We start from the raw sequence: 12875 nt of genomic DNA, 5'->3' as shown, positions 1-12875 counted from the left end.
TGAAAGTAATGGGTCTTTCTTCTTGCATTAAAATAGCACCAATTCCATTTCCTAAGACATCACTTTCCACAATAAAGGTTTTTGTGAACTCCAGCGCACATTGCCTCTTTAAGATGTTCAAAGGCCTTCGTTGCTTCTGGAGTCCATGAAAATGCATCTTTCTTCAATAATGTTGTTAGAAGTGCTGCTATTCACCCATAATTCTTAACAAACTTGCGATAATACCCTATCAACCTGAGAAATCCTCGCAGATGCTTTATGGATGTGGGGATTTTCCATTCTTTAATGGCTTTAATTTTACTAGGGTCTACCTTCACACCTTTGTGAGATACAATATGACCCATATATTCCACCTCTTGTACTCCAAAGAAACATTTGGAGCTTTTTGCATATAGTTGTTTCTCCTCCAATAGTTGGAGCACCCTGTCAACATGTTGAACGTGATCCTTCCAAGACTAGCTGTAGATTGGTATATCATAAAAAATTACTAACACAAATTTTCTAAGGAAGGGTTTGAAAATGGAATTCATCAAACCTTGAAATGTAGAAGGTGCATTGGTAAGGCAAAAAGGCATGACCAAAAATTCATAATGACCCTCATGAGTTCTAAATGTTGTTTTTGGAATATCTTTAGTCTTCATTCTGATTTGATGATATCCTAAACGAAGATCCAACTTGGTGAAGTAAATTGATCCATTCAATTCATCCAATAATTCATCAATGACAGGAATGGGAAATTTATCTTTAATAGTGAGCTTGTTGAGCTCCCTATAATCTGAACACATGCACCATGACCCATCCTTCTTGTGCACCAATACTACTGGAGTAGAGAAAGAACTTTGACTAGGCTGAATTATACCAGCCTCTAGCATTTCTCCAACCATACGTTCAATTTCACTCTTTTGGGCATAGGGATATCTGTAAGGCTCGATGTTTGGAGGAACACTTCCTGGAATCAAATGAATAGCATGATCATGATCACGGATAGGTGGGAGGCCTTTGGGAGTCTCAAATACCTTGGAATGATTGTCCAATATTTTTTGGAGATTTGGAGAAATATATGATTTCGATGTGGGAACCTCTAGCAAACATAATTGTGCAATTACGCCTCATTATTCTTTCTTTAGAAGCTTTGTCATTATATTAGAGTTGATTATCTTTCTCGGTTTCCCTGTGATACCCCTTAATTCAACTTCCTTTCCTTCCGAAGAAAATTTCATGAAAAGTTCTTGAAAATTAAAAGCTATTGTACCCAAGGATTGTAGCCATTGGACTCTAGTACAACATCAGCACCACCCATTGGAATGGAAAGAATTGGGCTACTCAATCCATATTCTCCCATGGATAGCTTGATATTATGGTACTTTCCAGAGCAATTTATGGTTCCTCCACTTGCAACCATCACTTGACACTCTGGTGTTGGATATAGGAAGCAATTCAATTCCTTGGCTATCTTACAATGAATAAAATTGTGGGTACTTCCCGAATCAATCAACACTATTACCTTTTTCTTCGTGATATGTCCTTCTATCTTGATATTTGAGGAGTGTTAATTCCGGCCAATGAATTACAAGATGTGGTCAAATTCATTTGTTCTTTCTCTAGGGTTTTTTCCTGGTGTATATTCTCTTCTTTTGACGTTTCTTGTTTCTTTTCTTCCTCCTCTTCACAATCTATGTAAAATAATTTCTTCTCAAAACACTTATGACCTTTAGTGTATTTCCTATCACAACTGTAACAAAGCCCTTTTGCTATTTTTTCTTCCAATTGTTGTGGTGTAAACCTTATAGGTTATGGAAGGCTAGGGGCAACAACACTCCCATCTTTATAGTTGTGAGTGGTAGGCTTCCTTGTTGCCATAATTTTTCTTGCCAACCTGAATGCCTTCTCCAATGAATCAGGTTCCCAAAGGAGAGCCTCATGTTGGATGTTATCCTTTAAAATCCCTATGAACACATCAATCCTATGATCCTCTGGAGTATCTTTTACCCTTATATTCAATTTTTGTAAGTCCTCAATGTGCTCCATCATTGAACCCTTTTGTTTGAGATTTATCAATTGGCTAAAAAAAGTGTTTCTTTTTGTATCCTCGTAATGTGCTATCATTTCTTCCGTAAAAATTGCCCAAGTGATAATTTGTTTATGAGAGCAAAGCGATCGATACCATAGAAACTGATTTGGTTCCAAAGATAATGTTACAATGCGTACCTTTTGTGTGTTTTGCACATTATGGAGATCAAAATATTGCTCCATCTGTAGTATCCATGTTACGAGATCCTTGCCATCAAACTTCCTCATATCGATCTTTGGAACATGGTGGGTCTTCAATCCACCATTAGAGTCTATGAAATCATGATTAACATTTCTTTTGTTCTCCTCATGAGTTTCCTTTACTACCCTTTCGCCATTAGTAAGCATTTATTGTAGCAAATTTGTCAAATCTGTCTTCAAATCTTCCATGTTGCCTTTAAGTTTTTCTTCTATACCATCCATCTTAGCTTCCATGCCTGTCTTCAAATATTCCATGTTGCCTTTAAGTTTTTCTTCTATACCATCCATCTTAGCTTCCACGCCTTTCTTTAAACCATCCATCTTAGCTTCCACGACTTTCTTTAAACTATCCATCTTAGCTTCTGTTACTTTTTGTGAGAGTGAATTTTGTTGCACTTGGTCTCATAATTTTGATATATCATGTTTCATTTCTCCCTCTTCTTCATTAGTCATGCTAGAGATTTCAGGTTGCTTACTAGGTGTTTCCATTTTCTTTCTTTGTGGCATCAATTAATCATAATAATGCTTCACTATACCCTTTGAATTCCTTCAAACTAATTTTTTAAACCAAACTTATGCAAAATTTTAAAAAAACTACACACCTTTTTTCACTTTGTAGGAGCTCGATATTGAATCTATTGTGTCTCTATAATTTCGGATCTCCAAGGTCTGAAATTGCATCCCACAGTAGCCCTCTGAGTCCTCTTTCAAACCCCGCAAGTCTGATCAATATTGGATCCTCCAAGGAAGAGTTATGCCAAAACTCCCACGATGACATGATTATAGACTGGTTCAGTAGAGTGAATTTTTACGAAGTGCCATGTGTCATTGTTTCGACCTTAGCACCTTAAATCGATACACAGAAAACTACAGGCCATCCTCTTTCTATAAATTTTACAAAATTTCAATTTGATGCTCAGAGAGAAAGGTATGACGATTTTCCCCAGGTCACGTGTTTGATATATAATTCGGGAGCTTGCAAAAACCCTACCTTCCTTGGATCCTATCTCCGAAGCGAGAAAAGATCTGAAATTAGGACTCGAGGTTCAACAAGATTTCGGCTCAAATGGATTTTAATTTTAGCTTCTGAAACTTCGTAGAAAAAGATTTATAGTGAAAATTCCATGATGACCTCTTTGGAGCAGCGAAACCCTAGAATCTAAAGCTCTGATACCAAATGTTATGTAACTAGCTCACAAAATAGAAGAAAAGATAGATCAACGACTTCAAAATCAGCCTCTTCAAGGGGGAAACATATTTTACATTATACAAATGAATAATTCTTGGATGATACAAATTAGAAAACCTCATTTCTATGTATAGGAGTCTAAGGGGTCACAATATAATCAAAGTCGACATAACAATAATAATATAAGGGCACAATAATAACAATAGTGGGCTTCTATGGGGCACAATAATAACAATATGGGGACAATAGGGGTACAACAATAACAATAAGGGCTACAATGACAATAGTAATGGGGGAATCACTAATATTATAGGGACCTAACATATACCCCTGATTTTCCCGCTTCTGCTTCAATGATGAGTGTGACATGAATCACCTTTAATGTAATGTAATGCTAGGTGATGAAACAAGGCCTTCACCATGTCATCATAGCCCTTTAAACACCTTGAATTGTGCCCTCGTGGAGGCTTTATGTATGTTGGTATCTTACATCTCAATGCAAATGCTTTGCTTTATTGTTCCTTTTGGTGGCTTTTAGCACATCATAAATGTATCCTTCCCTTTGTAGTCGTTCGGTGCCACCTTTTATAATTTTCGATGCATATTTCAATTAATGTATGTGTTGACCACCCATTGCATGCTCTAGAAGTGTGTGCAGGGTTCATGTGGGAATGCTTTATCCTCCATCTTCCCTACATTAGAGCATTGTTATGTCGAGGCATTGTTTAATGTAGATGTTGCACCATTTTCACTCATCGATGTTGTTTTCTCTTATTTTTCTATGAGAAAACGAAATAAAACATTTCATTAAGTCATCCCACATTAATGAGAATGAGGAAAATAAATAATGATAAAATAATCCACTTAAGGAGCACATATGTAATAATAAAAATTAAGGTGTTACGAATTGTATGAGTGCAACAAGACATGCTTAAATTTGGAAATCAACTCAACATTCAAGCACCTTAATGGGCCTACTAACTGTAGGCAACCATGCTATTATATGAGGTCCAAGCTGATGTCATAATTATAGGATAAATGCCTGGAATTATTTGTTAACATGCATATTAGAGAGTGAGGACTAATTCAAAGCAGGGTTGGACCTTCAATCACATAGTCTAGGGTTATAAGGATGCAAGGGAAATATATAATTCTCACAAACCCTAATGCACATGTTGAGATGGGGAAACCAATCATGAACCTAAGGGATAATGATGATCGATGACTCTTACCATGATTCCCTGCAACGTCGATGAGAATGTTCCCTTATAGGCATATGAATTAGGTTGAAACACGAAGAGGAACCTTCATGTTGACAATCTAGGGTTTCTCCCAAACCCTAATATGGTCAACCATAAGGAAGGCCAAATTAAAGTCATGCCCATCCACGCATAGGTGCCTCCACTAATTGGCAATGTACACTATAGGAGGATAGGCTTCGAAGTCACATGCTCTCAATTCTCCTTGAAGTGACAAACCTTCAAACCCTAATGCAATCATAAGGTTTATAACTAAGATAAAACATGATGCGTGGTTGCAATGTGTGAAGTGTGAGTGGGCACATCAGTAGGATTTGATAGGAAGCTCATGGGGAAAGTAACCAGTGGAAAACTTTATCAAAACCCTAATAGCCTAGGGCCAGTAAAAAAAGGGGGACCCAAAATTTAGGATATGCCCAAAAAATTTGTGTGTTGATGTAGCGGCTACAACAATTGGTGAACCACTGGTAGAATCCAACATTTCTGCCAACATCCCTATCATAGTTAGAGTCCAGATAATTATGCAAGGGAATATTAAACAGTCACTATGGGTACCTCTTACATTACCTTGACCTTTACATATATGCCTTCCCTTTGTGTCTCAACTAGGTCCTACTAGTCAGTAAACACCCAATTAGAAGTTCACACATGCCAGTATTTGATGATGATGGAAAGAGCGAGGAAGAGGGCTTATTGTATTTAGATTATTTTTTAAATAAGTTTATGGTGTTGCTACGTTGCCAGCAGGCATAGACAATACCCGACAAAGTCACTTCAAGAAATGATAGATGTTGCTCTGCTGCGAGCAAGCCTGGTCAGTACCTCGGCGGATTCGTTGCATTACCTCTCTACACAGGAAGCCTTTTTCGATCCTTTACCCTTTATTTAATTTCATTTTCTTTATGTGCGCATTAACACTTATTATTGGCCATTTATTGCGCCAGGACGTATGAGGGATCCCAACTTATTTTATGAGCAAGAGAGGTTGTTTCTTGTTTGAAAAAAACTAGCAGATATTCTGGTTTAGGTTTTCCCTCATACCAATCTTCCACATCTCATATTCAATTAACGGGCGAACCATGAAAACAACCCATTGAAATATTAAAGACTATGGTGAGCACAAGGTTCAGGTTATGGGTATAGGTCATTTAAACTAATTTGGGTTCCCCATAAGCAAATTGTTCATATTTTCCTTGCTAATGACTTAGACTCATAGGAAAGATGTCCATGATATAACTTTGATGACCGATTCTAAAAGAAGCGACCTCTTGGAGTAACCATCACAACCACGCACGATCATTAGGTCTAGGGTTTTAATACAAGGGGAAGGTGACCATGGAATATCGTCTAGGGTTTCAACATGTGTGAAGAGGTCAAAGTAATCCATTTACAGTTTGAGCATGCACAAATGGGTGTGAGAAAACTAGCCATAGCATCAAAGGATTGAAGTCTCCAAGTTTGTGAAGGCTCATGTAGTTGCATGCAACATAGGGGAAAATACGATGCTAGGTCAATGGCTAGTTTGTGCTATGCCAGAAGACAAATGCATGATGTAATGCAAAACGTAGGGCTTATGATGCAATGAAATATTTTGTTATGTAAATGTGCGGAAGAGATCAACAAATTGTGGATAAAAATAACCATGCAAAGATGTTATGCACACTATGCAGCAATGAGTGGTGCAATAATATGAAAGCAAGTTAATGGAAAATTGAAATGTGGGAAACTACACTACCTACAGTAAGGAAAACAAAACATAACAAATTTAAACCCTAAAGAAAATGATAAGTATCAAACCTTAATCAACAAATCAATAAGTAAAACCTAAAACCTAACTTGTCTAAACCCTAAACCCCAATTTAACTAGAGAGGAGGTCAGGTCATGTGAAATCAAACTTCCAATGCAACCATCACAACAGTTCCCCATCTGTAAAACAAAGATGTCAATGATTAGAATCTGTATTAAGAATTGTGCAAAAACCAAAATACTAACTTGTGATACATGCATAAAAAGAAGAAGGCCATGTCAACTTATACAAAAATGTGCTAGGAAGACCATTTAAGCCAAACTGCAATCCAATCCTGGTAAGCATAAAAACAAACTTGAAATCTATAATCATCCAGCCATGACATATATCCATTCATGGTTAACCCTAAATCCAACGTAAGTGGGGCAAGATGTTGCCTATTAGCAGAGGAATTCGCCAGATAAGATCCTTCAAGCCATTCAACAACCTTATCATGACATTGAGGATGATCAACCTGATGACTTTGAAAAGAGGGACTTTCGCCAGGTGTAACTGAGATGCAAGAGGACTCAGGCGTGGAAACCCTAATCTCGGAAACCATAGTTTAAATGTGTCCATGGATTTCAGCGAGGGTGTGAGGACCTGACATAACCATCAGTGGAAGCTGAAGTGCCTCATCGTCCTAAAAAATCTCTAAACCTTCGAATGACAAGCCATAAAATATCGGTAGTTTCATAAGATTAACAGATGAATGATGTTTCTGGGAAAAATAGTATTCCTAAAGAATGCTAGCTCTCTAGGTTTGGTAGCTACCCTAGAAACAACAATTTAAAGCAATTCAACGATTTCTTCTATATGTAACAGATAAGAGAAAGATAATGGAACCAACCTGGAACTTCCACTTGATTCCTTGCTTGATCTCTCTCCCCTTTGACAGAACCCGCAACTCCTCCTCGTACTTAACACGCTTGGAGGGTACCTGCACAAGTATAGCAACAAAGAATCGTCAAAGCATCGTGATCTATTACAACATAAACATTACAAAATCATATATATAATGAACAAATGATAGCATTCACAAATGATAACCTTCACGATTGCACAATCATATGGAAGAAAACTTGAAGAACTTTATTAATAGAAGGGAGAATTACAACCCAGTTGTCTGATCCAGTGTCATCCTCCTAGCTTCAATCCTTCTTCACCTCATGAAATAGCAAGATCACTCCAACAATACAATGCTCTTTCCTCAATTACAAATTATCAACACTTACTTGTAATTCACAACATTCCATCCTCTGGATCTCTTGGATGAGGGATCCATTTATAGATGTGTGCAAGGGTGTGAGTCATCCATGGGGTTTGATTAGTGTCATTCCACTTGTTACAATTGGTTCCACAAGAGAAGGGATAACTGAAGGTTTAAGATCCCTTATTCATCCTTGGGTGAATTCAGAGAGGCAAGTGGCACATGAGAAGTTTCTAGAAGATTCCATGAGCATCCACTTAGCAAACTGTCCCGGAAATTTGTCCATCCTCGCCCATCACACCCTATAGAAGGCCTAAACAGTATGCATCGCACCCTGGTAGTGGAGCAGTTAGTATGCATCGCACTTTGCTAGTGGAGCAGTCAGTATGGTTCAGTTTAGGCAATTTATGGATGGTTTCTCAGATGGAACTTTTGGGGAATGATGTATTCAGATGATTATGTTCCTTTAGGGTATGAAACAACTCTTTTAGGGGTTGAATGAGCCCTAATACATTGACATATAAGTTGGGGTTGATGTGCCCAAATATGTCTATAACAGTTGCCCCCTAAAGCATGAGGTCGTAAATATTCATGTCGGGTGAAATGCTTTATCATGAGGATTCGAAGTTTCGAACTAGAAGGTGACCTGCATAAGTTACAATACAATACGTCATTATAATATAATTTCATGATATAGCTAAGGGAGGCATTCCCATGCTCAACTTTATAAATTTCATTTCATGTACAGAGATTAGATAGTCGTCTGCAGATACAGACTGGTGATTCTTCACATATACAATCATCATCCATGGTTAGGATGACCATCTTTGTAGAGCTTTTGTACATTTGATGTTTTTATCTCCTTGAATATATCACAGCCCGGATGGATGGAACTAGATCTGGGGTCTTCAAACTTGTTCAATCTTCGCTCGATGTACAAGTCAATCCATGTGAAGAGACGTTCTGAAGTCGAACATGGAAATACATCGCTTGATTACCAGCCAATGATGTAAGCTATTAACAGACGCGAGAGGAATCATCGATAATGATAATGACCCTCAAGGTACTACAGTACAATTCACGTGGTGTGAATATATGATCCGATGTTGAACACCACACAAAATCTTTCGGTCGAAGGCCATTGATGTCAACCTGTCGCTGGAAGTGAGAAACTTGCCATTGATGTATGCAAGCTTCAAAGCACTAAAGGAGTTGTTTTTAAGTCAACTTCTTGGATAATGCACTGATGTCGACAAGAAGTGACTCATCGTAGGAGGGTCTTGATGTATCCCACATCTACGACATGAAACAAAGCAAATGATTTCTGGAGGTGAAAATGAACTAACTACACAAGGTTCAGGAATGGCGGTCATGAAAAAATGAAGGTTGGAGGTATTGTAGTGGACGAGACATTAACTGGATTGTGATTTCTCAACTGAATGACTTCTCTTGAACATGTTGGTGACACTGAGATGAATTGGTAGCGTTAACCCCAAAAGATGGATGGTATGAAAGACCAATGGTGAGATGACCGGTGAATGGAATAACCCAACCCAACTCAATAATGGAGATGAAGTGAAAGTGTCATGTTCAAGAGCGACCTACTACCATAAATTCTTCAAGTTTTTTCCCTTTTTCCCCAGTCATTGCTGACCAGTACCTCTTTATTTTTGTCAAGCTTGAGGAGGATAACATATGCTTGTTCTATAATTCGCCCTTTGGGCAAACCTGTCGCTATTTGATGTTTTAACGAGTCTAGCGACAATGAAACTCGGTCTCGTCTAGAATGGATAAGTTTGTCGCTATTGTTTTAACGAGTTTAACAAAAAGGATAACTCGGTCCTTTTCATGTTTAGAGAGTTTGAAAAGGGACGAAAAGAAAACTCCATAAGTTCTTTTTCGTAAAGTAATCCCTCAGGTCCGAAAAAGGATAAAATAATACAGGAGGGATGGCATTTCCAATCACTTTAACGAGCTGAAAATGACAAGCGCTCGACAATCTTTTCATGTTTAACGAGTCTGAAAAGGGTTTAAAGAAGACTCAATTTCTTTTTCGTAAAATAATCCCTTAAGTCTGAAAAAGGATAAAATAATACAAAAGGGATGACTTTTCCAATCACTTTAACGAGCTGAAAAAGACAAGCGCTCAACAATCTTTTCATGTTTAACGAGTCTGAAAAGGGTTTAAAGAAGACTCGATATTGAGGAACGAGTGGTGTCTCGGGTAGCAACTGGTTCCGGTGATGTTGGAACTTCTCAAAACATGTTGAATTCTATGAAGAGGCTGGCTAATAAGACCACTCATTGCAACTGTTCCTCAAAAAGGATAAACAACCAAGTGAGAGCGTATGATCGACCAAAGGGATGGTGGTGATGGGATGTACACAACCAAGGCTCAAAAGGCTGATAGAATGGAAATCACAAAGGTTAATTATTAAGAATGGTTTTATTTTTAGACAAGCTTGAACCATGGGGGAACTATGCTTGGAGTCAGTTTCATTTTTTACACAAGCTCGAAACAACAAAACTATGCTTGAAGTCAGTTTCATTTTTACACAGGCTCGAGATGACAAAACTATGCTTGAAGTCAGTTTCATTTTTACACAAGATGGAGACGACAAAACTATGCTTGAAGTCAGTTTCATTTTACACAAGCTCGAAACGACAAAACTATGCTTGAAGTCAATTTCATTTTTACACAATCTTGAAATGACAAAACTATGCTTGAATTCTGTTTCATTTTTACACAAGCTTGAAACAAAAAAGTTTGCTTGGAGTCAGTTTCATTTTTACACAAGCTCGAAACGAAAAAACTATGCTTGAATTCAGTTTAATTTTTACACAAGCTCGAAACGAAAAAACTATGCTTGAAAGATGGTTTGCATGCCCCCAGCATGATGAAAAGGAGAGTCTCCTGTAACTAGATGGAAAATCACTGCGGTGAAGCAGGACGGTTATCCAACACCTTCTTGGTTTCGTCTAGAATAGACAAAGGTGAATGGTGTGATAGACCAATCACATAACCTACAGGGAAACTTATCTTTACCATTAGGTGCATGCCCCCCAAGCTTCATTACATTCACCAGACTACTCATGGCTATCAGGTGGATGGAATGAAGGTTTATGTGTTACCGTTGATGTAAATGAACTATTTAGGGATGATGATTGACTTGGAGCTAAGCTTGGACCGGGGAATGAAAGTTGGTCAATGGTGACAATCTTGCCTTCATGCAGGAAATGCATCACTCGAAAGAGTGTTGAAACAATTGCTTCCATGTTATAAACATAGTCATGCCCTAGAAGTAAATTGTAGTCTAACGGTCCTGGGACTACCATCACGTTTAGATAAATGGTTTTCCTTCCCAAAGTAATAGGTAACTTAGGAAGGATCCCTAATGGTCGACTGGTTCCTTTGTTAAAGCCTAACAGATTCTGTGTAACAGGTATAAGTGGTGGCAAACCAAGCACTTTCCAAGCAGTTGAGGAAAGGATACTCACTGATGCACCTTCATCTATAATAGTGCCAGACACGATCATTTTACAAACTTGTACTATGATCCAGAAAGGTATATAGGAAGGAAGGCGGGATCTTGCTAGTCGATTCCAATCAAAGGAAGTGACTAGACTACTTGGAGGGGGTACCGAAGAAACGGGAGAATTACCTCCTTGAGTTACGAGAACTAGAGGATTTTCCTCCTGCTTGAAGGTACAGGTGGATTTCCCCCAATCTCATTAGAATTTGAAGTAACAAAAATAACTTGAACGGTATCATTTTCACTCTCTTTGGGAAAGGTACGATTAGCTGAAGGTGAAATTGGGTCAACTGTTACCTCGACCTGTTGACTTTGGTCGGGTATAGACTCATAAGATTCACTTTCAGAGAGAGTGGTTTCGACCGACGGTTGATTTAAGTCAGTTAGTTTTTCAACTAGTGAAGGACTTAGGGAGAGTTTCCTGTAACCAAATGGAAGTCGTTGCGGATTCGTCACCATATGTCTCAACCTAAGATCAACTAAGGAACAGGGATGTTATTCCGAATCCAATTAATTTTAATGACGCTTGGACACAACTTTGCTTTTTCAGTTTTTAAGAGTCGAGAAAAAGGTAAAGATGACTCTAGTCTCCTTCGATTTTTAATGAGCCTGAAAGGACAAGTGCTCAGATGGACCTTTTCTTTTAAAGAGTCGAAAAGGAACGAAAGTGACTACTTTGGAATATCTAGATAGAGGGATTACCAAACCAATCACAAAACTGCAATATACACCTTGGTGATAAATTAAAGAAAAATTACCAAGGACTTATGTACGACAGTCAATCTTCCCGAATACTGTGTTCAGTGCATTGTGATCAATAAGGCAACAGACTCAGTTTCCTATGGATAAAGGATTTAAGCCTATTGTGGTCTCCCAATATATACGCGACGGTACGAGGAGCACAAGTCCATGCTAGAACTTTTCGTATCAAGGAGGAATCACCCAACCTTCAATGACAATGATAGCCACTAGTTTTAACGATGCCGGAACACGTCACTAGCCTAGACCTCTAGATATGTTGCGTTAAGTTCCAAAGTGTTGTTAGGTTCCTTGAAGTCGATTTTAAAGTTGATCTTATTTAGAGTTTGCCTTTCAATGGTTCACTGCGTGATGATGATATAAAATTCCTAAGATGCAATCTACAATGATAAACAATTGTTGTTTATTTGAACAATGAAAATCCTTGCTACTAGGGAAAGAAGATAACAGTGCTTTTAAACAAAGAGCAAAGAGCACACACTAGTGCATTTCCCTAAATCTTCTTTTCGCACACAAATAAAAAAATATGCTAAATGCAAATGCATGTATTTGTTTTCGTTCTTCTTAATGTGAAAAATGCCAAAAAGGAAAACTAAATGCTGCAAAGATCTGAAATATTTCACTCAAAATGACATTTTCGACAATTTCTTCTTCAAAAGAGAAAGGAAGACTCCACGACACTTTTCAATTTTGAATAAAAATGCTTTCGACACTTTGAATATAAAAAAATCAAATCAAATGCATGAATAAAAAGTTCAATCGATTATCAAGGGAAGGAAGAATTCACGACACTTCTCTTTTCGACACAAAACGACAATTACGACACTTTTTGTACCAAAGCGACAAACCAATTTAAACAACTTTTCG

The sequence above is a fragment of the Pinus tabuliformis genome, chromosome X (assembly GCF_031772625.1).
Source record: "Pinus tabuliformis cultivar Carrire ecotype Pingquan chromosome X, CPIR1, whole genome shotgun sequence".
Classification (NCBI taxonomy): Eukaryota; Viridiplantae; Streptophyta; class Pinopsida; order Pinales; family Pinaceae; genus Pinus; species Pinus tabuliformis.
This window is presented reverse-complemented; position numbering follows the sequence as displayed.